Source organism: Chionomys nivalis, chromosome X (genome assembly GCF_950005125.1).
Source record: "Chionomys nivalis chromosome X, mChiNiv1.1, whole genome shotgun sequence".
Lineage (NCBI taxonomy): Eukaryota > Metazoa > Chordata > Mammalia > Rodentia > Cricetidae > Chionomys > Chionomys nivalis.
In genome coordinates this window covers 125,227,102-125,251,782 of record NC_080112.1, presented here as the reverse complement: position 1 = coordinate 125,251,782, position 24,681 = coordinate 125,227,102, and positions in this window count along the sequence as shown.

The following is a 24,681-nucleotide window of genomic DNA, read 5'->3' as shown; positions in this document are numbered from 1 at the left end:
GGGCAAACTTGAATCGACATAAGTTTTCAACTCTCAAGACCTGCCCCCAGTGACATACTTCTGGCAAGGCCACACTTCCCAAACTGGGCTTCTAACTGAGAATCAAGCATTCAAATACCATAGAGTATAGGTGACAGGTATCATTCAAACTAACACATAGGTTATGTGTCTCCTCTCTTCCATGTGATGTAGGTGGGTCATCTGTCTATGTGTTATTTTCATTGGTTAATAAAGAGACTGCCTTGGCCTTTTAATAGGGCAGAAAATTAGGTGGGTGGAGTAGACAGAACAGAATGCTGGGAAGAAGGCAATGAGGCAGACGCCATGGAGCCAGCCACCAGGTCAGACATGCTGAATCTTTCCCAGTAAGTCACCACCTCATGGTGCTACACAGATTATTAGAAATGGATTAATCAAGATGTAAGAGTTAGCCAGTAAGAAGCTAGAGCTAATGGGACAGGCAGTGTTTAAATGAATACAATTTGTGTGTTGTTATTTCGGATATAAAGCTAACCATGCGGGAGCCAGACAGGATGAAAAGCAGGCCTACTTGCCTCATCACTACATCCATGTTTTAATCAATTTATAAGTGGAGCCCTACCACTTTATCCTCTTTTCCATAGCCTAGAATTTTTCTAGGTATACTTCCTGGATTTAGACAGCCTCTGGAATTCTGTTTGGATCCAGATCCTCCCAGTAAGGTAAATGAGTTCATGACAAAAGCTGCAGGCTTTTCAACCTCACTATTTCATTGTAACCCTGGCAATCAAGTAGCTCCAACTGCAAATACTTGTGTGTGTGTGTGTGTGTGTGTGTGTGTGTGTGTGTGTGTGTGTGAGAGAGAGAGAGAGAGAGAGAGAGAGAGAGAGAGAGAGATTATTCTCTGGTTTTTAAGTACAATTTTGCAACAGAAATAGCAATAGCAATTAGGACCATACTTTGGGAAGCATCCTCAACCTAGGGATGATGGGAATTCCTTCATCTGACTGGTGGGTAACTCAGAAATACCTGTGTTATCTAGATGTACTTGGAGTGCCCTATTTGATTTAAGCATAGTTTGCCACAGTGACATTCTGCTTGATAGCAATTCTCTGGGGCCTTTGCCTAAATAAACAGCTGGCATTCAAACTCTTCTCTCCATGTGTTTCTGAGGGACTTGCTATATTCCAATGCCTCTCACATGTGTATATGCAGATGCTGATGATGGCCATAGGGATGGGTGAAATTGCCTACATATGTAGAGCCCACTTGTAGGACTTCCTCCTCCCCACAAGCAACGGTTTACACAACACTCACAGACAAGATACAATAAATATCTTGCTGCTTAATTCTTGAAGATTAGGCAAAATATCCTGTGTAAGGTGCTAATATTTGTTAGGTCAGGAAGTTTCCTGAAATCCATGCCTTTAATTTCCATTCTTAAAAGCTGTACCTGTCAAAGGATAGTAATTAGTTACTTTCTATTCTTGTAATAAACCACCATGATCAAAGGCAACGTAAGAAAGAGTCTATTTTGGCTTGACGTTCCAGAGAGATAAGAGTTCCTGATGGCACCAAGAGTAGGGATGGCAGCAGGAACTGGATGTTAAGATCACATATCCTTCTAATCTGAAAGCCCACCCCAAGTGACATATTGCTTCCAGGAAGGTCGCACCTCTTAGACCTCCCCATACAGCAAGAATTCAAATGTCGGAGAGTATGGGGGACATTTCTCTTTCAAACACCATAGGTAGTGACTTGAATATAAAAATCACTCTATTTGTCTGAGTTCAAAAGGGTGAGATAGTTAAAACCTAAGTTTTGGCATAGCTGTACCATTTTATTTTTGTTCTATTTTATATTATTTTTCTGAAATTTCATAAAAATGGTAACTGTAGACATAAATATTAAGCAACAAGTTTTAATATTTTACTAGTTCTTTGAGGATCTCATACAATGTAGTTTGGTCATGTCCACCTCTTTTTCCTCCCCAGCTCTTCCCAGATTCATCCTCTTAGAACTGATTATTTTCTTTTTTATTAAAATAACTTACTTAGTCCAACTTGTGCTTACCATATACTCATAGGAATGGGGCCATCCACTGGAGTGCCATTGGCCTACCAGGGGCCATGCTCTTAAAGAAAACTGTCTCTCCTTTCCCCACAAACATCAACTGTCAATAATTCTTCAGTTGGGGATAGTGGCCCTCTCCTATCTATGCTAGAATGTTGACTACCTAAGCAACCATTCTATAATGTTGAAAAGATCCAATCTTAATACTTTATTTTGTACAATATTAAGACTGAGAATTACCTTAAACTGTATCTTCAACAAATTTATAAGAGCATTTGTTAAAATGGGTCCCTGAAAGATGATTTCTTTCTTTTTTTTGTTTTAAAGTGACAGATTTAATTAGTGTCATATTAGTTGATAGAATGCCAAGGCTGTGCTTTGTCAGCTGACAGGATCAAATCAGGGAACAAGTCTATGATGAGATGCAGACAAGGAAAATACTTTTTATGTTGTAAGAAAACAGCTTTGGGCAGTGAGATATATTACATGTTTCACTGTAGGGCTAGATTAACTGCTTTGTGAAGGCCTGTCTTCAAATTCAAAAGCTTGTTTTCATGATGAAGATTACCTTATTTCACATGTCATATTCATTGGATTTAAAAAGTTCATAGTTTAAAATTCCCTTTGGGTCATGAGCTCAAAATTATATACGTACCTCTGTGAACCCAGTTCAGAGACAAGGTTTAGAGTACCAGTTGGTCTCTCTTAGAACAGTGTATTGTGGAGAAGTGAAACATTATCTTTAGTTAACACTAACAGATGTAAAATATAGATTATAGCAGTTGCTATATCAGTGAGTAGTTAGGAAACTAAATGATGCCCTTGGAGAGTTATGAACTTAATTTCACATGGCCCTCAGAATGGATAAGGAGTGCTTTTTGTTGTTATTGCTATTTGGGTTTTTTTTGTTTTGTTTTGTTTTGTTTTGTTTTTGTTTTTGTTTTTGAGATACGGTAACTGAAGCTGGCCTTGAAACTGCAAAATTGCCTATCTGCTTACTTCTGGATACCATGTTCTAGAAGCATGGGTATGTTACAACACAGAAAGGCCATTCAAATAGTTTTTTTTTGGGGGGGGAGGTGATGGAGGAAGGTCATTGGTTAAAAATAAAGAAACAGATTTGTATTTATAGATACAATTGGAGACAGTCATAAAAAATGAATTAAGTCATGGTATCTTTTTAAGATCACTTCATATAAACATGGAGGAGTTGAAGGGTTGATGATCCATAAGCATTCTCAGTGGCTTAATTAGATACTTTTTCTGAGAAGGTTTTATATTTTTTAATAAAAGCTACTAAAAAACTCAAAAAAATAAATAAAAAAATAAAGAAACTGCTTGGCCCTCATAGGTTAGAACATAGGTGGGTGGAGTAAACAGAACAGAATGCTGGGAGGAAGAGGAAGTGAGCTCAGATGCAGGGCAGCTCCTCTGAGGGGCAGATGCCATGCCACTGTGCTCCAGAGCAGACGCGATGCAGCCAGCCACCAGGTCAGACATGCTGAATCTTTCCCAGTAAGACTGGTGCTACACAGATTATTAGAGATGGGTTGATCGGGATATGAGAAGTAGCCAGTAAGGGCTAGAGCTAATGAGCCAAGCAGTGTTTAAAAGAATACAGTTTCCATGTAATTATTTTGGGTATAAAGCTAGCCATGCAGGCGACCAGGAGCCGGGCAGGACGAAAAGCAGGCCCGCAGCTCCCACTACAGAATGGCGCCCAGACGTGGATGACTGAATCCACTGAAAGCCTGAGAAAGCTTGGGAAAGAATAGAGTAAAGCATGTTTTCTTGGTAGCAGCAATTTCTTGGGTCTGCTCTGCTTGCTAGAGGCAAGCAAGCACTCTCATCTAAGAGAGGCTTCCTGACTCAGCTTTAGCTGCAAAACCCTGCAGCTCATTAAGAGGTCCTGCCACGAAACACTTAAATGGTATTGATAAAAGCTGACTGCATGCTTGTTTGTTTTCGGCCATAGCAGGAAAAAAGTTGTGCTGCTTTAAAATACCGGCTTTGTGGGCCATCCCGCCAGGGCAAACTCTGACTCTTTGAGGCAGGAGGTCAGCTACAGAGAGAGCATTTGAGTGTTGTAGCTTGTTTGCTGGCAAGGACCTTGAAACGCCACAGAGTTGTGGTGATAAACATGGCTACAGCTGGTACCTCTGCCATGAGGCTGGAAAGCTAAGGAATGGGCTGGATCTAGCTGGCAAAGCCACAGCTTTAATCCTACCCCATATTGCTCAGTAATTTAAAGGCTCGTGTGGTCAGAAAAAGAGAGAGATACAGTAAAGAGAGATTCAAAGACAAAGAAAACCTTTAAATGATTTACAGTGTACTTAAAAGTATATACAGGCTAAATGTTAAAGTTCTTAAAAGTAAAAAAAAATAAGGAAGAAAGAAAGTAGTTGGGTGTGGTAGTACACACCTTTAATCCCAACCCTTTGGAGGCAGAGGGGGATTGACCTCTGTGATTTCAAGGTGTGGTAGCACATGCCTTTAATCCCAATGCCTGGGAGGCAGAAACAGACGGATCTCTGAGAGTTCAAGGACAGCCTGGTCTAAAGAGTTATTCCAGGACGAAGATATACAGAAAATATAAAATAAAAGTAAAAGTAAATGAAATAGAGGTTAAAATAAAGCCGCACAAAGATGGAAAATACAATGAGAATCTTGATACTATATGCTATTATGCTCTGTTTGAATTGTTTGAATGCTGAGGAAGGAGCAACAGCTGCTAAAAGATATTTGTTTATAAATGTTGCTGAATTAATCCAAGATAGATATTTTCAAAATACCTTGACTTCAGAATTTGGATCTAAGGATATGATACTTTGGAAAAGAGTTTCTTCTTTTGTTTTCACAGAGGATGAGACCCTGTGGATTTCTTCTATTTCAATATGGTATGATAGACCACGCCCTCCTGAAAGGTTGCTGTGAACACCTTCAGAAAATTACTTTGCTCAACTGCCGGCTGAGATGAACCTAGCAGACGGTTATCCCATAAAAGACCTGAATAACAGTGCCCCCATTCAGCAGGAAGCAGTTTGGAGAGAAATAACTACGTCCATATTCCCAAATATTGTTTATAAATGTTCTTTTACATTTAAAGGGGGAGATGATATAGGTATGAATAATTTGCATTGCTATAGATTTTAAGGTCAATTTTGTTATCGGTATATGTATTTCTGACCTTGATTAAGGTATTGTGATTGTGTAGTTCATTTAAAAATGTAACGTGTATAGGTTGTTAATGGATAATTATCAATAATAGTCAAGTTTGTAGTCATGTTAGTTAGATTTTCTAGATGTACACAGATATATTTTAGATAGGCATTCTTCATATCTTTCAAAGATTATAAAATATGGCATTTTAAGTGTTTTAATAACTTGGGACTTTTCATGACAATGAGACACTCTGTTCCTGGCAGCGCCAATCTACTTCAAGAGGAAGATGGGCATCGAAGAGGCTCCTTATGGAGTTTGATAACCATTTGGGCAAGAAACTGCTCTTGCCTGGACTGTTGCATAAACTGGACACAAAGAACCCACAGAGAGAGGACTGCTGAACTTGCCTAAAGGTGAGATGATCTTTCGGGGTTCCTGATTCATGAAAGAGTCTGCGAGACATTCTGCAGGACACAGTAGATAGTGACTGAACTGCCTTTGAAATTTCCTGCTTCATGGAAATGTCTCTGGATACTACGGACCTGTAGGCCGAAGATGGATGCCCCAACGGTATAGAGGAACTTTGGGTGACTGTCCAGGCAGCAAGATGTCTCTGTGATTTCTAGAGTTTTGTAAGTTGCTTACTTCTCATTTACTTAGGTAATATTATATCCTTAGACCAAAATTTTGAAGACAAGATACCTTTAAAGTATATATGTTGATTTCTTAGCTCCTTTACAGTCAAAAAATTCAAAGAAAACACAACAATATACGTAATCTAGGCTCTATGTATATTCCACCTTTACCTGTCTTGTTTTTCTTACTCTATTACTTTTTCTACAAGTTTAATATTTATCATCTTTACTCCTTTAATCTATGAATCTCTGTACTCTTTTATATTATATTATCTCTTTACTCTTTTTCTTCTCTCTCCCAAGCCTACATACATTTTTTAAACACATTGTGACTCACTTAGAGGTTTTTTATGTCTGAATCTGTCTTTTTGCATATCTGAAATCCTTTTCTGGCAGGAAGGCTTCTTAAAATGTTAAGGGCTTCTTAAAATTCTAAGCAGTGGCATTACTAGGGCAAATACGGCCCTGCCTGATTGCTCCACCCAGTTCAACATGGTGGAAGTCTGTTCACTGCCTCTGAGACTGCCTGGTGGAAGCTGTCCTCACCACCTCAACTCTGATAACCAGTTGGCTCATGGTACCACCAAGTAACTTACCGCATGCTGCCCACAAATCCCATTTAAATGTTCAACTTCCTGAAAGAATCATAGTTCATACTAGCAGTGTGGCCCAAAAAGCAGCCATTTCAAAACTGCACATTTTTTTCTGCTACTGCTGAATCAGGAAACCCTCTCTTAAGGGAGCTGCTACATGCCACACATCTGAAAAAATGTGGCTAGACTTTGTTTTTCTGTCTAGAATTTCTTTCCAATCTTTCTCAGGTTTTACTTGGATATAGTCAGCCCCACGTTGGCACACCAATGAACTAGGCTACTCAGGCTACTCAAACACTCACAAAATGTCTCCCTTCCACCCTCTCTCATAACTGCTCTGAAAGAGAATGGTAGGAAGCACACTGACAGTCTCTGATTTTTATTTTCCAAAAGAAGCTTTCTGAAAACTTGGGCAGTCAGGGGCCACATTTAATTACACATTTCATGAACACAGATTAAGTAAATGTATGCTTTTTCCTCTTTTATTAAGAGTTACAATATAGTACATCTAACATCTTAACAAGCAGAGTCAGAACAGAAAAGTGAAGACATTGCATCTCAATTTTCAATATACAAAATACTTAGCATTAAGCACCATCAATATAGTAATAACAAGTATGACTGTGTGTTTGTGTGTGTGAGTATGGGGGGGGCATGAGAGAGAATTGATGTGGGTATTAGGAATGGAACCTGGGACCTCTGCAAGAACACCACTAAGCAATCTTTCTCTTCCCAATATATCTAAAGTTTAAAATACATTACTTATAACACAATGTATTGCCTCTAACAATGATTTCAAAAGTTAGACCATCTCAACATTAACAGTATCTGTACACTTTACCCAAGGCTAAAGTATCTTTATATACAGGTCAATCCTCAAACTAATCTTTTAATTATACTCTTAATGTTTGTCTAACAAAATCAGTTTTTTTGTTAAAAAACAACACTTTCTATCATTAAGTTATCTCTCCAAAATTATATAATAATTAAATTTCTAACCTGGACAAATAGCTGAGGTGCCTGTTTAACATATCAAGTAGACCTGGCCTCCAGGTTCTCCCAGCACCCCTCAGTCCCTCTGTGTAAGGTATGCTTGCATACCATGCCCTCTGCCCCGAACTCTCCAGTCCAGGGGCTGGGCTGCCCTTCCCCCAGAAGCTTTTCCCTATATAATCCAGACATTTTGGTTACATGCCCCTTTTGGACCTTTGGCTTCCTGGCTGCTGCACCTGGTTCCCCTCTCTCCATTCTCTCTTCCTCTCCCCTGAAGCAAGTTTTCTTGAGACATTATCTTTGGATCATTGGCTCCAAATATTGACATGGAGACTTCTTATTAATTATAAATGCTTGGTCATTAGCTTAGGCTTGTCCCAATAATTCTTATTAATCTGCTTTTATTAATCCACATTCTGTTAAGTGGTTCAGTTACCTCTACTCTGCCTCTACTCTGTACCTTATGTCTGTTATGCCCAAATTTCTGGTCCTCAAATTTAACATGAGGAGCCGGCTTGTTGGGGTTTCTGTCCTGCCTGGTACCCCACAGCTGGCAAGCCCTCAGAGAAAATCATACAGAGATTCTACAATAGGTTGTAAACTGATTGGGCCATTAGCTCAGGCTTTGTATTAGCTCCTTTAACACATATTAACCCATTATTCTTATCTATCTTAGCCACATGGCTCAGTACCTTTTCTCATCTAGGCAGGTTACATCTTGCTTTTTCGGTGGTCTGGGCAGAACTGCAGAGGGAGCTTCCTGCTTCCCAGAACACTCCTGTTCTCATCACCCTGCCTCTACTTCCTGTCTGGTTGACCCATCTATACTTCCTGCCTGGCCAATCAGCTTTTATTTGAAACATGATTGACAGAATACAGACAATTCTCCCGCACCACTCAAATGAATTTACAGAGCTGGATTTCTGATGCAAATTACATGAGGGTTTTGAATAATATTCAAACTTAAGTTTGGACCAACCTTTCTGCTACCTCAGCATGGTGGGTGCAGAAAGTGTGGCAGGGAACCCTGGAAGGGTAGAATTCTTTTTTGTTGTTGTTTTTTTTTTTTTTTTTTTTTTTTTTTGAGATAGGGTTTTTAAAGGGGAAACATTGTAATCAGAGGAGTTCATGTCCTGTTGTCTTGGAATTGGGTAAGGAGTACATAGGATAAGGTAGTTTCTGAAACTATTGCTCAGTTTTTGGGTGTAAAAATCTAACAAAGATCCATAAATTACTGACAAGGCATGTTCAAGGACAGGATGCCTCCCAAGAACATCTGGACCTCATTAAATTTTATGGCCCTGCCCCTTATATTCTTAATTGGCCATTTTTAGGGTATCTGTTCAAATTTCTGCTATAGCAACACATTTCTATAGGTGAGATTGCCCACCCCCCAGCTCATTATATGGCTTAAGATGAAGCTCCTTCTTTAAAACAAAGTTTGCAAAGTCAGGCCCTCACAAGGTCCAATCTCTTCAGTTCTCTCTGGCATCTCCTCCTCCTTTTCCTCTCTCTCCCTGAAAATTCCACCTATCGTCGCCTGCCTAGCTATTGGCCATTCAGATCTCTATTAAACCAATCAGAAGGCACCTTGGCAAAGACTCATCTTAACTGTGTACAAAAATATCACCCCACAAAAGCTTTCCACATGGCTCAGGGCTATGCTCACCTTGGACTTTCCTAGATGTCCCTGCCTCTACTTACGCTCCCCTTTTTATCTACAATAAACTTTTTCCTCCACCATACTTACAAGCAGTCATGTCCTTTCCTTTTTATTTCTTTTTTTCATTCATCAATCAGATTTTTTTTTATAAATCTGTGTTTCCATAATTAACATGTGAAAGAACAGAACCCAAATTAGCTTAAGGTATAAATTTAAAACTAACAATAGTTTTAAATAAGTCTACCAGAAGTAAAATCCAGAAACCAGTTTCTTTTTTATTCTTTAAAAAGTTTGAATCATTAGATTTTTACCCTAAAAAGAGAAACAGAAACAGAAGGAATTCTCTAATAGAGTCCAAAATGACCCAAGCACATTAATACACACTAATACTCAGACATTTAACAAAAAACATGCCAATCATGATTATTTGTGGCACAATGACATTAAAATAAAAAGGCAAAACTAAACTCTCCTGAGTTTTCTCTCAAGGAGCTCCAGGAGCAGAGACTGATTTTTGTTCTATTACTATCTTTAATCTGTCCTAAATTTATCAAAGACTAGACAATTGCAGTTTTGTCTAAGGGGTAGCAAACTAGTAAAGACTTAGTATTTTCAGGGCTGTATAATCATGGCAGATCTCATCAGCACCTCTGTCATCTCTCAAGAGAGCACAAAACCTTTCTTGTCATATGGCAGATGCCCCAAAGAGCTCAATAGAACTCTAAATTTGTTCAAAAGAGGTTCAAACTGACAAGGCCTGTCCCATAAGTAGTATTATTGTTAACTTATCGGTCTGTCCCTTCAATCACTCTAGAAAGTGTTCTCTCTTGGATCTGACAGGCCCCTTCTACATAGGCCACAACAGGGAAAAGGAAAATTCAAAACAAAGGAGATATAACCTTGTCTCCCTGAAACCATGGACTGCAGGAAGGGCAGAGTGACTTCTCCTCATCTCTTCAATCCCTCACATTAATGGTCAGGTTTCCAGTGCCGTCAACAACTCTCTCCTCCACCATCCTGTTCACTGTGATCCTCTAGTTTACAATAACCCCAGTGTTGCTCAACAGAAGAACCCCAAAAGACAAGTCAGTCAGCAAATTGCAATACCCCAAATGGTTCACAAAAATCCCCAAACTGTTCAAGAGTTCAAAAGTAAACAGGAAGGAAAGTGTGAGGTGAATTGATCAGATAGAGTCTTATCATGGTTCAGTCTACACTCATTTTCTTGTTTAATGAAGGAGAGGTAAAATATCAACTTGCTGCAGTGAAAAGAGGAAAAAAAATGTCCCTAGAGAAAAAAAAAAAGACTACAGCAGATGCTGGGTGTGAGAAGCAAAGTGAATGCTGAAATGCTGAAAGCAAGTTTTCACTCCCCTAAACAAGTTTGTTGACCCCATTTGCACCCACATTGGATGTACTTGATCACATGTGGACAGGAAGTAGGTGGGCAGTAAATACATCAGGATGTATGCTTGCCCCTGACTGGATGTAGGGGAGGAGGTGGAAAACAGGACGTGGGCAGGAAATACATCAGGAAATATGCTTGCCCCTGATTGGACCTGATGGGAAGTGCAGTGAATTGTGGGGTTTTGCCTTTTTAAGCCCCTGCAAACTGTGACTCAGGGCCATTTTCTAGAAACCCAGACATGGACCTAGCCAGTATTTAATTAAAGATTTTATCAAATTTGGCTTTAACTATATTGATATTTTATTTATGTTTTAATAGATAAAGTTTGTCTGAAGCTCAGAGGGTAAAACTAAGCCACAAGAGGTTAAGCAGTGGTGTCACAAACCTTTAATCCCATAATTCGGGAGACAGAGGCACCTGGATCTCTGAGTTCAAGGCCACCCTGGGCCACACAAGATCAATGCAGAAACAGATCCAGGTAGTGGTGGGTCACACCTTTAACCTCAGGATTTAAGAGATAGAGGCAGATGGATCTCTGTGAGTTCAATGTCACCCTTGACTATACAAGATCAGTGCAGAAAAAGATCCAGGTGGTGGTGGTTTACACCTTTAATCCCAGTACTAGGGAGTCACAAGCCTTTAATCCCAACACTAAAGGGGAATAGAAAAGTGGAAAAAACAATGACTCAGGGCGCAGTTTGTAGTTGCCCAGCTTTGATAGAGGTTAAGACTTCTCTAGTAGCTTGGCTGTTTTGCTTTTCTGATCTTCAGTTTGAACCCCAATATCTGTCTCTGGGTTTTTATTATTTAAGCTACATTTAAACTGTGGTTGTGATCTTATTCTTGACTGGTGGGATTAACACTGGGAATTTCCATCTTTTTTCTTTACCTGGGGTCAGCTCTCTGTCATGTGAGGCACAGCTACTCATCCTCCAGAAGTCAATTAAAAGACCCAGACTAAAACTAGAAGGGCAGAAAAAAGGAGTTTTACTCATTGTGGTCTCTGGTGGAAAGGAACAAAGAGATTGGGGGGGGGGTGTCTTGGGGGAGGACTTGTCTCTCACTGGGAACCCAGCTTCAAAGTCTCTCTTTAGGGTCCTGAAGTGAGATTAATATTTAAATAGAAGACCAGAGATTTGCACTTTTTGAGACTATGTAACTCTGGCAGTCCTGGAACTCTCTATATAGAAAAGGTATAGAATTCACAGAGATCCATGTTCCCTGCCTCCTCATTGCTGGAATTTCAAGTATGACATCATGCCTGGCAGATTTGCACATATAAAGGTGTAGTTGTACCCACCATCTATGTCTGTGCTTTAGTCTTATCCCATAAAGTGGTCTCACAAATTGTTTAAATTCTGTGGAATCTCCCCCAAATAGACAAGATTCCATGCCAACTGATAATTTTCCTTCTCTGAGCATGAGATTCCTAGGAAAATTCCCATTTCTTTGGGGTCCATTGTTTCAGTAGTCTGAGAGTCATAATGAGAGACACTGGTGTCTTTTTAGAATCTCTTCATTGGTACCAAGCCTGTTCTAGCTTGGTGAATATTCTCTGCACACACTGTCAACACTAGCACTTGGTCATGCAGAGGTTTTGCCATTTACCTCTGAACCTCACCCCAGGGGGAAAGAAAATGAAAAATTGAAATTTATGCCCTGGAAATGCTGAAACATGCATGGATAGACTATATATGGTGGTTCTGTTGAACTTGTCCATATTGGGTTTCATGGTATAAGTTTATGAGGACTACTGACCAGGTCTCTTCCTCAAGAGGGCACCATATCTCATTACAGATGGTTGTGAGCCACCATGTGGATGCTGGGAATTGAACTCAGGACCTTTGGAAGAACAGGAAGTGCTCTTAACCTCTGACCCATCTTCCAGTCCTGAGGCTGGCTGTAAATTTCCAATCTGCCTGCATCTACCTCCCAAGTGCTAGAATTATAGGCAAAAGTCACCATCCAGAAAGCCTTTTCTAATATGAATCATAAAACCAAAAGCCAAAAGGTAAAGTTGAGTTTTAAAGTAAGTTTTTCTGACTACAAAACTCATAGATCAGGAAGAAGTCTTCAGGCCATAAAGAAAGCTATGGTGAAGATTCTCTACACACACTGTGGACAATAGCGCTTGGTTATGCAAAGAAGGTTTTGCTATTTACACACACACACACACCCAGCCCCACCCCAGGGGGGAAGGCTTTACTATTTTCCCATGGGTTTGAAGCTTTTGGGTTTTTGAAAGGGAGAGCTCACTTTAACACACACACATTCAATCAGGATTTCACTCACTTAGGGCTTTCTCTGCTCCTTACAAAACTGACATTAAATATAGTATTTTGCAAGTTATGTTTTTCTTAAAAATATGATGAAAAGTGGAGTTGGAGAGATTGCTCAGTAATTAATAATACTTACTGCTCTTGAGGAAAACCTGGGTTCAGCTCCAAGCACCCACATCAGGTAACTAACAACCATCTGTAATGCCAATTCCAGGGGATCCACCACCCTGTTATGGCTTCTACAGGGACGTGTGTGTAAATAGGAACAAATACACACACATAAATAATAGTAAATAAATTAATATCTTTTTTAAAATAATGGAAAATGCCCTTATCATTAAACTGTCTTTGAAACCGTGCCTATTTTTGTGCCCTTTCATCTTACCTAGGAGAGGTTCATAATTTATCCAGCGCAGCAAATTTTATAAGTTCTTGGCTTGTCTCTTCTAAATCATCAATACTTTAATGGCATTCTTTGATGATATACCTTTGTGTAAGTATCCCTCTGATGCTTTGACCTGAAGTTCTGTGTGAGCAATCATCAGTTACAATGATGAGCAGGCTTTTAAACTTTCTGATACTGATGCCAAATTGTCTTCCCTAAAGGCTGTTGCAGTTTATGTGCTGATTCATGGTGAGAATAGTTTTTTGAAGACATGAACTATTTTATCACAACATGAGAGTAACAACAGATGCTGTAAGAAAAATAAAGTCCCCCGGTCTTTTCACACAGTCTAGACTTATTTTAACTTTGGTGTAATTTGCACTTCCACACAATTGAAAATTTTAGTATCTCTGTTTGGTTTTCTGGAGGCCAATGAAAAAAATGAGACTGCCAAATCCCTATGAAGCCACACTATGCAAACTTTGAATTCTATCAGATTCTCAAGGGCAGAGCCTTTTCAGATTGATCTTTTCATCTTTAATACCTAATTCCCATCTAATGTGTCCTATGTCCTGAATTCAATATCCCACAGCTCTCTAGTTTGGCAAGGATGATTTAGGGTGCTGAATTGATGACTGGGAATGTGTTAATGAATGATAATGAGCTTTCTTGGCCGGAACACTTCACAGGTTTATCTTATCTCTCACATGACAACAAACTCTGCTTAGGGATAAAGGTGCAAATTCCACACTCCATCACAAAGTAAACTGCTTTCAAATGAGCATCAAATGATGTAAACTGCTTTCAGATGAGCATCTCAGATGGTACCTCAAAATGTTTATGTTACTAGAGTTGGCTCTTGCAGACAACCCAGGTTCAGTTCCTAGTACTTACTTACACAAGAGCTCACAACCATCTGTAACTCAAGCTTCCAGGAATCCAGTGCCCTCTTCTGATCTCCACTGACACCAGGCATGCATGCGGTGCACATAAATACAGCAAGCAAAGCATTCAATACTCATAAAATAAATAAATATAAAAAGGAATTTGGAAACAAAAAACAAGTTAAGAAAAAAACGGGAAAAAAGAAAATTTCAAAAGGCTAAATATTTCTGAAGGTGGTGGTAGGCCGAGCATCACAAGTTGCCAATGCTCATAGCACCTGTAAGATATATCTTACTTGCCGGGCGATGGTGGCACACGCCTTTAATCCCAGCACTCGGGAGGCAGAGGCAGGCTGATCTCTGTGAGTTCGAGACCAGCCTGGTCTACAAGAGCTACTTCCAGGACAGGCTCCAAAGCTACAGAGAAACCCTGTCTCGAAAAACCAAAAAAAAAAAAAATATCTTACTTAAATCCTACAAAGCAAAGGTGTTCCAGTCCATGCTAAGCAACTCACAGGTTGCTGGGCCTGCTGATGAAACTCGTGAAAGCACTGCTTTCCCAGAGTGAAAAGGCCACACTGGCTTCAACAGCAGCAGCAATTGTGAGCCCGACGTTGCTGTGGTACTGAGCTCTCAAACATTCTACAAGATCATGATTGCCCTCCTGTCTGATGACTCGCCTACTTTCTGGCTTTGACATGCCCCTACTTCTGTCTCCTGCTCAGAATATCTATAAAAAGTGTTTATTCATGTCCAGCCATCTTTCTACCCACTTCCCTTTTCATTTTATCTACCTTTCCTTCTCTTCTGTCTATGTGGAGCAAACACATATTTTTTTCTCCTCTTCTAACCTGTAAAAATCTTTTCAGGAGCATCTAGAGTGCATCAATGTCTCTTTAGGCATCAGGAAAATCTCAAATAGGGCTCATAATCACTGAATGTGTAAATCTTATAGGAGTTTTGAAAATAAAACTATTGCAGATTTACTTTCTTGCAGAACACCCCTAGGTTTTTGTTTCTTTTTGAGTGTGACCTATATGACTTGAGAGTTTTCTAATCACAGACTTTAAGGCTACAGTTCATTATGGTCCTTTTTACCTCCAAAGAAGTTGAAAATCTTGAGCCTGATGCAGTGTTCTCTCTTTCTTTCTCAGAAAAAAAGTTTTTTTTTTTCAGTGACTACCTCTTTAATGTCAGTGGACAAAGGGCAGAACAACCTCCATAATGTAAAAAAATATGAAATGCCTCTTCATTCTTTCTTCATGTTACCATGCTGACAAAATAAGAACTCAATTTATTCACATTGATAACGTCAGGAAACATGACAATTTCTTATATACTTTACTACAGTCTATCAGCACAAAAATCAGACAGTTTATACCAAGGTTCAGTTACATCAGTACTATTGACATTTTGAGCTACTGTTCTGTATGGCTGTCTAATATACTGTAAAATGTTTAGCAGTATCCTTAGCCTCTGCCTACTGGATAACATTCGTATCTTACCTGGTTGTAGTAAGTTTTAATAAGAAAATGACTTCAGAATCTAAATGTCTAAGGTATCAGAGTCATCTCAGGTAGGAATTATTGGTACATAGAACATGAATGTTCCTAAACATACGTAAGTTTTTTTTTTCTTTTTGTTTTTTTATTTTTTGAGACAGGGGTTTCTCCGTAGCTTTTTTTGTTTCCCATCCTGGAACTAGCTCTTGTAGACCAGGCTGGCCTCAAACTCACAGAGATCCGCTTGCCTCTGCCTCCCGAGTGCTGGGATTAAAGGTGTGCGTCACCACCACCCGGCAAAACATACGTAATTTTAAATAAAGCTTCATTTAGTTTACTTTCAATGAGCTAGCTAAGTAACAATTATACTTACTGTAAAATCTGTATGATTCATCATACTAAGATACTCATGCACCATGTGTATGAGTAAAAACGTATTTATAATCACAACGATAATTGGGGACTTTGATGAAAATGAATTAATTTGAGAGTGTTTGATCACCATTAAATGAAATGACAACCAAATTATAAATTTGTACATAGATGTTGATGACATCCCTTTTCTCTGTCTTTGAACTCACGGGACCTATCCAATCCCAGAGGAAATAAAAAGGCAGAATCTTTAATGGATTGAACCAATATGAACTACATAGGTTGATTGGAGTGATCTGGATACTGGTAGTAGAAAAATATTTTCAAGAGAATGAGATTCCTCTTGATGTATGGGATTCTTCTTGATGTATAGAATATAGTAACATAGGTCTTTAAACATAGAGACATTGTCATAGACATGGAAACAGAGGTGAGGCTACTGCAGCAGTTCAGATAAGGTACAATGATACCTTAAGGCTAATCCCTTCAGCACAGGTTGCTTCCCGAAGAGAGACAGTAATGAAGATGAAGAAGAACATGCATATAAATATAAGCAATATATTTATCAGTTCTGCAATCATTTGGTGCAAGGCATTAATCTTGGGGTAAGGTTTTAATTTGGGATTCTATAAGATTAAAGAGCCAGAATTAATATCATCTAATGGCCTTTCCAGTTCTATCCCCCAAACCCTCCCTGCATAATTTCAAAAGTATGCTAGAACATGTGATTGAAGCACTAGTCACTGATCCTTCTATCGTTTTATAAGAAAAGGAGATGGAAAGTGGACAAGAACCAATTTCAGCACACACTAGTAGACTCACAGTTGAGAATAAGAGATATAAAAGGTTGTTATGACAATCTGTCTCCCCATCCCCACTCTCAGCCTACCCCTCCAAAAAAGAAACAGCCACAACAGGAAGCCAATGAAGAGAACTCTTAAAAATAAAGAGATGAATGCTGAAGTGTAAGTCCCGCACAGTTGATGGATTCTGGCAAGAGTCAGGGTGAGAAAGGACTCAGTTTTATTTAAGGGAATTTCAACGATGTTCCCATGAGTATATGAGCAACACAAATTGGATGAGATATTTTTCTTCTTTTTTGGGGGGAGAGGTCACAAATGTCAGGGAAGACCTGGGACAACTGGGATGTGAGTGTGATTGGAGTGGATTACGTAAAATTCCCAAATAATCAATAAAAATAATATGTTGGAAAAGAAAAAGTCAACTGAGCTACATGCACATCTTAAATTTTCCTATAGGAGATAATACTTGTGATGGCTGTTTTGTTTGTTGATGTAACTGCATCTGGCATTGCCTAAAACCCCAAAATGAAGGTGCACACCTGTAAAGGACTTTTGCTTAATTTGAAGTGGGAAGATCACTTCTAATCCACATCTTTGAGGCAGGAAGACACAACTTTAACCCGAATTCTTGAAATGTAAAGACACAGTTTTAATCCAGTTCTTTTGAGGTGTGAAGAACCACCTCTAACCTGGGTTACTTCTTAAAATGTAAAGACACGATTTTAATCCAGTTCTTTTGAGGCATGAAGACACACCTTTAATCTGGGTTACTTCTTCTTAAAATGTAAAGACATAGTTTTAATTCAGCTCTTTTGAGGTGCGAAGACCCACCTCTCATCTGGGTTACTTCTGCTGGAAACCTGTATAAAGACATATTAAAAGGAAGCTTGCTTTCTTTTTCTGCTTGCTCTCACCTTACTATCATGTCTATTCCTTCACTGGCATTAGAGCCTACTTCCAGGCATTCAGTCTCTTGAATAACAAATGGATTCTTCAACCTTCTGCCATAGGCAGCGACCATTGTATAAGCTAGACCACAACCTGTAAGACATTCTAAAATATATTGACAGAGAGAGAGAGAGAGAGAGAGAGAGAGATTAATTCTGTAAGTTCTGTTACTCTAGAGAGCCTTAACTAATACCATTATTCAAAAGATTCACTTTTGTCTGAGGGGGAGAATTGTAATTCTCAAACTTATTGTTAAGTTGTGGTATGTGATTTTCTTTGTTCAATGCAATTGGACAGTGATGGCAAGAGGTTAGCAGGCTGCCAGACTCTTTGTAGTCTATTAGAGTCTCTTAACTGTGTGTCATGACAACTCACCATATTTCAGCTACTCTTTCATCTTGTTATTACAGTGAAGATGAGATGAAGCCAAGTCATTTTCCACCCTCAAAAAACACATATGGTGAGACCAAATTAAGCTTGCTAATGTAAACTTAGAGATTCAGGGATCATTTGTTCGTACAATATAACTGATCTTGTTTAGAGTCAGTCATTCCCAGAGCGGTTCTGATTCACAAAACTCTGATTGGGAATCACAGATATAAAGAACTCAAACATCATATATCTGCACATGTTTGTGTGAGCTGTATTCATAAGACAAATATGTGAGCCTCGAAATGATGACCTATTCCCAGGCTTGGAGACTTCTGGGTGACATGTAAAATTATGATGAATGAACTTGCTAAGAAATATTCTACCCACCACTGCCAAAAGACTACCCCCCTCCATAGAAAGGGGACTATGGAACACAGTGGCTTTCTCTAAAGCTTTGTTCACTTCTCTTTGAATATGAATTAATTCCTCATGGTATTATAAGGAATTTCAAAGTGAATGGAACCAATTATCCTCTGCATTTTCTTCTTTACATCCCAACAAAAATGGGTCTTTCAGGGACTCAAAATTCTCCTGGAAGACAGAGATAAGAAAATTTTGCTACATTTTGACTATGATATTGGATATTGTTTATAGAAACAGGCTTAAGGTTTTAATAAAAGCTAACATTTCAGCTATTTAATATTAATTATGCTGGTGGTATTGGTGGTGGTTATTTAGTTGGGGGCTTCACCCCCCTGACATCCATTTTTGAAATATTGGGCGGAAAAGTTTCAAGCTCCCTCCTCTGGGAGTGGCTGCAGTCCAGATGCCACACCCAAGAAAGCCTACCAAATAGTGACCTTTCCCCAGGGAGGGTCAAGAAGTCTGTCAAATGGGGACACCTCCCCAGGGAGAGTCAAGAAGCCTGTCAAAAGGTGACCACACCCCAGGGAGTGTCAAGAACACTCCCACAGGCTATTTAAATTGCCCCCCCCCCCCCCCCCGAGAATGAACACGTGGTCTCCTCTTCTCCCTCTCTGGTGGTCATTCTGGTTCTCCTTTCCCCTCTCCATGTTTTCCCAGGGGCCATCTGGGAGTGCTGGCAGCCACTAAACCTGGGCATCTTTAAATTCAGTCTGATTTGGTCTGATTAGGATTATTGCATGGGCAGAGAGGTTTGTGGGTCAGAAAATACTTAACAGTGGTGTGTGTGAATATGGCATCTGTGTGGGTTGTATGCACATATGCATATGTACATTAGTGTACATGCCCTTGCATGCATGAGTGTGGGCCAGAGAAGACATCAGATGTCTGCTCTACCATTCTCTCCCTTGTTTCTAGGTTCTCTAATTGAAACTGCAGCTAGACTGGTGGTTAACCAGTCTCAGAAATCCTCCTGTTTCAATTTCCTACAACACTGGGGTTTCAGTTCTGCATATAGCCATATAAAGCTTTTTACATGACTGGTAAGATCCAAACTCAGATCCTTATGATTGTTCAGCAAGTACTATTACCTGCTGAGCGATTTACCCAGGCCCTTAATAACCATTTTAATAAGGTAGATGCTTTATTACAGTCATTAAAATCTGCACTGTCCTTGGAGAAAGTAATAATAGGTTTGTCTTTCTTTTTTTTTTTTTTTTTTTTTTTTTTTTTTTTTTTTTTTTTTTTTTTGGTTTGTCGAGACAGGGTTTCTCTGTGGTTTTGGAGCCTGTCCTGGAACTAGCTCTGTAGACCAGGCTGGTCTCAAACTCACAGAGATCCGCCTGCCTCTGCCTCCCGAGTGCTGGGATTAAAGGCATGCGCCACCACTGCCCAGCTTAGGTTTGTCTCTCTTTAAAGCCATTTTAAAATTTGAAGTATCTTTGGACAGAGGTAACCTCATTAAAAATATGGAATCAGCATACTTGAAAACTCATTTCAATATTATTTTGGACTCTCTGTGACTCTATCTCTCCAACACACCATACTGGGTACAGTTATGATGCAGGAATAGAGAGCAGAGTAAGAAAGAGATCAGATGAATCACAATTAAGAAGCATACCATTACAGCTTTCATTTGGCATGCTTCTACGGTCCTAAACACTAACGACATTAGAATACATCTTTGGCTCTTATGAGGCTTAGGGCATACTCAGACCTATGTTGACTGAGCTTTCTGTCCTGTCTGGTTCCTGCAGTCATTAAGTCCCAAAGAAATCACACAGGGGTCTACATTAATTATAAACTGATTTGCCTAGTATCTCAGTCTTCTTATTAACTCATAATTTATATTAGCCCATAATTTTTCTCTGTGTTAGCCACATGGCTTGGTACCTTTTTCTGTGAGGCAGTCACATCTTGCTTCCTCTACAGCTGGATCATGACTGCAGACTGGAACTTCCCTCTTCCCAGAATTCTCATTACCCTGCCTCTACTTCCTGCCTGGTCACCCCACTTATACTTTCTGCCTGGTTACTGGCCAATCAGCATTTTATTAAACAAGTACAAGAAACAAATCTTTACAGGGTAAAGCCATTGTCCCACAGCAGACCTACAGTCAACTATTTGGACAGTTTATGTCAATGTAGCTGTCTTAGGATTTTATTACTGTGAAGAGACATGATGACCACAGCAACTCTTATAAAGGAAAGCATTTGATAGACACTGGCTTGCAGTTTCAGAGCTTTAGTCCATTATTGTCATGGTGGAAAACATGGCAGTGTACAGGCAGACATGATGCTGGAGAAGGAGCTGAGAGTTCTACATCTTGATCTGAAGGCAGAAATAGCAGACATGTCCCACACTGGGCATAGTTTAAACAGATATGAGACCTGAAAGCCCATTCCCACAGTGACACACTTCCTCCAATGAGGCCACACTTACTCCAACAAGGCCACCCCTCCCAATAGTGCCATTCCTTATGACTAAGCATTCAAACACATGAGTCTACAAGGTATCATTCCTGCACAAACCACCACAGGGGCCCATGGAATAATGCCACTTCCTTTTAACTTCATGAAAGGACGTGATGTTGTGCAGGACAGTTCTATATTCTGTCAATTATATTTTAAATAAATGCTGGTTGGCCAGTGGCCAAAGGCAGAGTCCAAAACAAGAGAGGGAGCACGTGACTACCTCTGCTTTTTCAAGCCAGGGAGACCATGCCCAAGTGGGCTGATATCTTAAAGGCTATTGGCTGAAGGAGCGGAATGAGCTCCTGCAGCACCTTCCGCTTTTGTTTAAGTAAGAGAGTTCTAAACCTACTAGATGTTACAGAATGGCACCCAACATGGATAACTGCATCCACAGAAAGCCTGAGAAAGCTTGGGAATGAATAAAGTAAAGCATTTTTTTTTTGGTAGCAGCAATTTCTCGGGTCTGCTCTGCTTGATAGAGGCAAGCAAGCACTCTCATCTAAGAGAGGCTTCCTGACTCAGCTTTAGCTACAAAATCTTGCAGCTTTTTTTAAAACGTCCTGCCACAAAACACTTAAATGGTGTTGATGAAAAGGTGACCGCATGCTTTTTGGTTTTCAGCTGAAACAGGAGAAAAGCCATGCTGTTTTAAAATGCTGGCTTTCTGGGTCATCCTGCCAGGGCAAACTCTGACTCTTTCAGGCAGGCGGTCCGACTACAGAGCATTTGAATGTGGTTTGTGAGCACATTGCTGCAACTTGCTTGCAGGCAGGGACCTTGAAATGCCATAGAATTGTGGCAACAAATGTGGCTATGCCCACTACCTCTTCTATGAGGCTGGAATCACAGAAAGCTAAGAAAAGGACTGGATCTAGCCATCAAAGTCACAGCTTTAATCCTACACATATTGCTTGGTAAATTAAAGACTCATGTGGTCAGAAAAAGAGAGATATACAGTAAAGAGAGTTTCAAAGATGAAGAAAACCTCTAAATGGTTTACAGTGTGTTAAAAATATATGCAGGCTTTAAAACAAAGGTTAAAGTCCTTAAAATAAAAAAGAGAGAAAGAGAATAGTTGGGTGTGGTGGTACACACCTTTAATCCCAACACTTGGGAGACAGAGGTAGACTGATCTCTGTGACTTTAAGGTGTGTTAGCACATACCTTTAATCCCAAATGCCTTGGAGGCAGAGACAGACAGATCTCTGTGAGTTCAAGGTGTGGTATCACACACCTTTAATTCCAGCACTGGGGAGGCAGAGACAGGCAGATCTCTGTGAGTTCAAGGATAGCCTGGTCTACAGAGTGAGTTCCAGGACAAAGATACGCAAAAATCCTAACTTAAAAAGCCAAAAATTAAAAATAAAAGAAATAGAGGTTAAAATAAAGCCACATAAAGATGGAAAATACACAGAGAATCTGGATACTGTATATTATTATGCTCTCTTTGAATTGTTTGAATGCTGAGGAAGCAGCAATAGTTGCTAAAAGATATTTGCTTATAAATGCTGCTGAATTAATCCAAGATAGGCACTTTGAAATTACCTTGACTTCAAAATTGAAGTCAAAACGTATGTTACTTTGGAGAAAAGATTTTGCTTTTGTTTGCACAGGAAAGGAGAGGCTGTGGATTCATTCTGAGTTAAGAAAAATCAAGTTTGATCAAGGAAGAAGACCAACTGAGAAATCTCTGGTAGGAACAGATGGCATGGATGTCTGAGTTCTACATCCAGAACAGATTCAAGACTGCTGCCTGAGATGATCAAGACTCACAGGATACTCCATTCATGACCTGATCATAATTCAAAATTTTCTTTGGGTCCCCATAAGATTACCAGTACCCCTAACCAGCCAGAAGTAGCCTGGAAAACTACACCCATATTTCCAAAAAATGGACTACGGATGTTCTTGTTTTCTTTAAAAAAAAAAGAGGGGAAAATGGTGTGAGACAGTTCTATATTCTGTCAACTATATTTTAAATAAATGCTGACTGGCTGGTAGGCAGACAGGACATAGAGATGGGGCAATGAGAACAGGAGTATTCTGGAAAGAAGGAAGCTCTTTCCCCAGTCCTTCCCATGATGTAGATGGGCCTTTTGTCTATGCATTAATTTCATTGGTTAATAAAGAAACTGCCTAGGATTTTGATAGGGCAGAAAATTAGGTAGGTGGAGTAGACAGAACAGAATGCTGGGAAGAAGGGAAGTGAGGTCAGATGTGATGGAGCCAGCTGCTGGGTCAGACATGCTGAATCTTTCCCGGTAAACCACCATCTTGTGGTGCTACACAGATTATTAGAGATGGGTTAATCAAGAAGTGAAAGTTAGCCAGTAAGGGGCTAGAGATAATGGGCCAGGCAGTGTTTAAAAGAATATAATTTATGTGTTGTTATTTCAGGTATAAAGCTAGCTGTGCGGGAGCCGGGCGGGATGAAAAGCAGGCCTGCTTGTTCTCACTACTACACTTCCCAGACCATGGAAAAAGCAAGATGTGACCTACCCTACTGAGAAAGGTACCGAGCCATGTGGCTAACATAAATAAGAATAATGGGTTAATATAAGTGATAAGAGCTAATAAGAAGCCTGAGTCAATGGGCCAAACAGTTTATAATCTTATGGAGACCTTTGAGTGATTTTCTTTGGGACTTGCCAGCTGTGGGAACTGGGCAGGATAGAAACCTCAATAAGAGCTGGGTGGTGGTGGTGCACACCTTTAATCACAGCACTCAGGAGGCAGAGACCGGCGGATCTCTGGGAGTTCAAGGCCAGCCTGGTCTACAAAAGCTAGTTCCGGGACAGGCACCAAAGCTACAGAGAAACCCTGTCTCGAAAAAACAAAAAAAAAAAAAAAAAAAAAAAAGAAAGAAAGAAAAAAAGAAACCTCACCTCAATGTTACAATTGACAACAAAATTCCAACATGAGTTTGGTGAATGTTATAGTTAGTATATAAAGTGTCCTCCACAGAACCATGTGTTTGAGCATATGGTTCTTCAGCTAATGGCATTATTATAGAAAATTGTGGAAATGCTTGGGTGTGGGGCCTTGCTAGTAGAAGTAGGGAACTGGGCATGTGCCTTAGAGGTCATACCTTTTTTGGTTCTTCTTTAGCTTTCTATGCTTCCTGATGTATACCATGTGAGTAAGCCACTGCTGTATACTCTGCTATTACTGCAAGTAGAGCCACCCTTGCCATCAAGTGGATTTCAATTCCTCTGAAACTGAATTAAAATAAACTTTCTGTCTTAGTTTGGGTTTCTATCGCTGTGAATAGACAACATGACCACAGAAACTCTTATAAAGGAGAACATTTAATTATGGTAGCTTACAGTTTCAGAATTCAGTCCATTATCATCATGGCTTGAACCAAGGCAACAGGCAGGAAGCCATGGTTCTACAGAAGGAGATGAGAGTTCTTACATCTTACAACAAGAAGTGATCTGTCTCACTGGGTGTAGCTTTATCAAATGAGACCGAAAAGGTCACCTCGACAGTGACACACTTCCTTCAACAAGACCATACCTACTCCAACAAAGCCATACCTTGTAATAGTGAAACTCCCTTTGGGGGCATTTTCTTTCAAACAAACACACCTTCTTCACTTTTGTTGTTTCTGCTTTTGTCAAGCATATTGTTCCCGCTATGAGAAAGTACTGCAATGGTGACTAACCATATTTTAGCCACTATTGATTGATCTCCAATCAAATACTTGATTTCAGCAAATCCTTAATAGGAC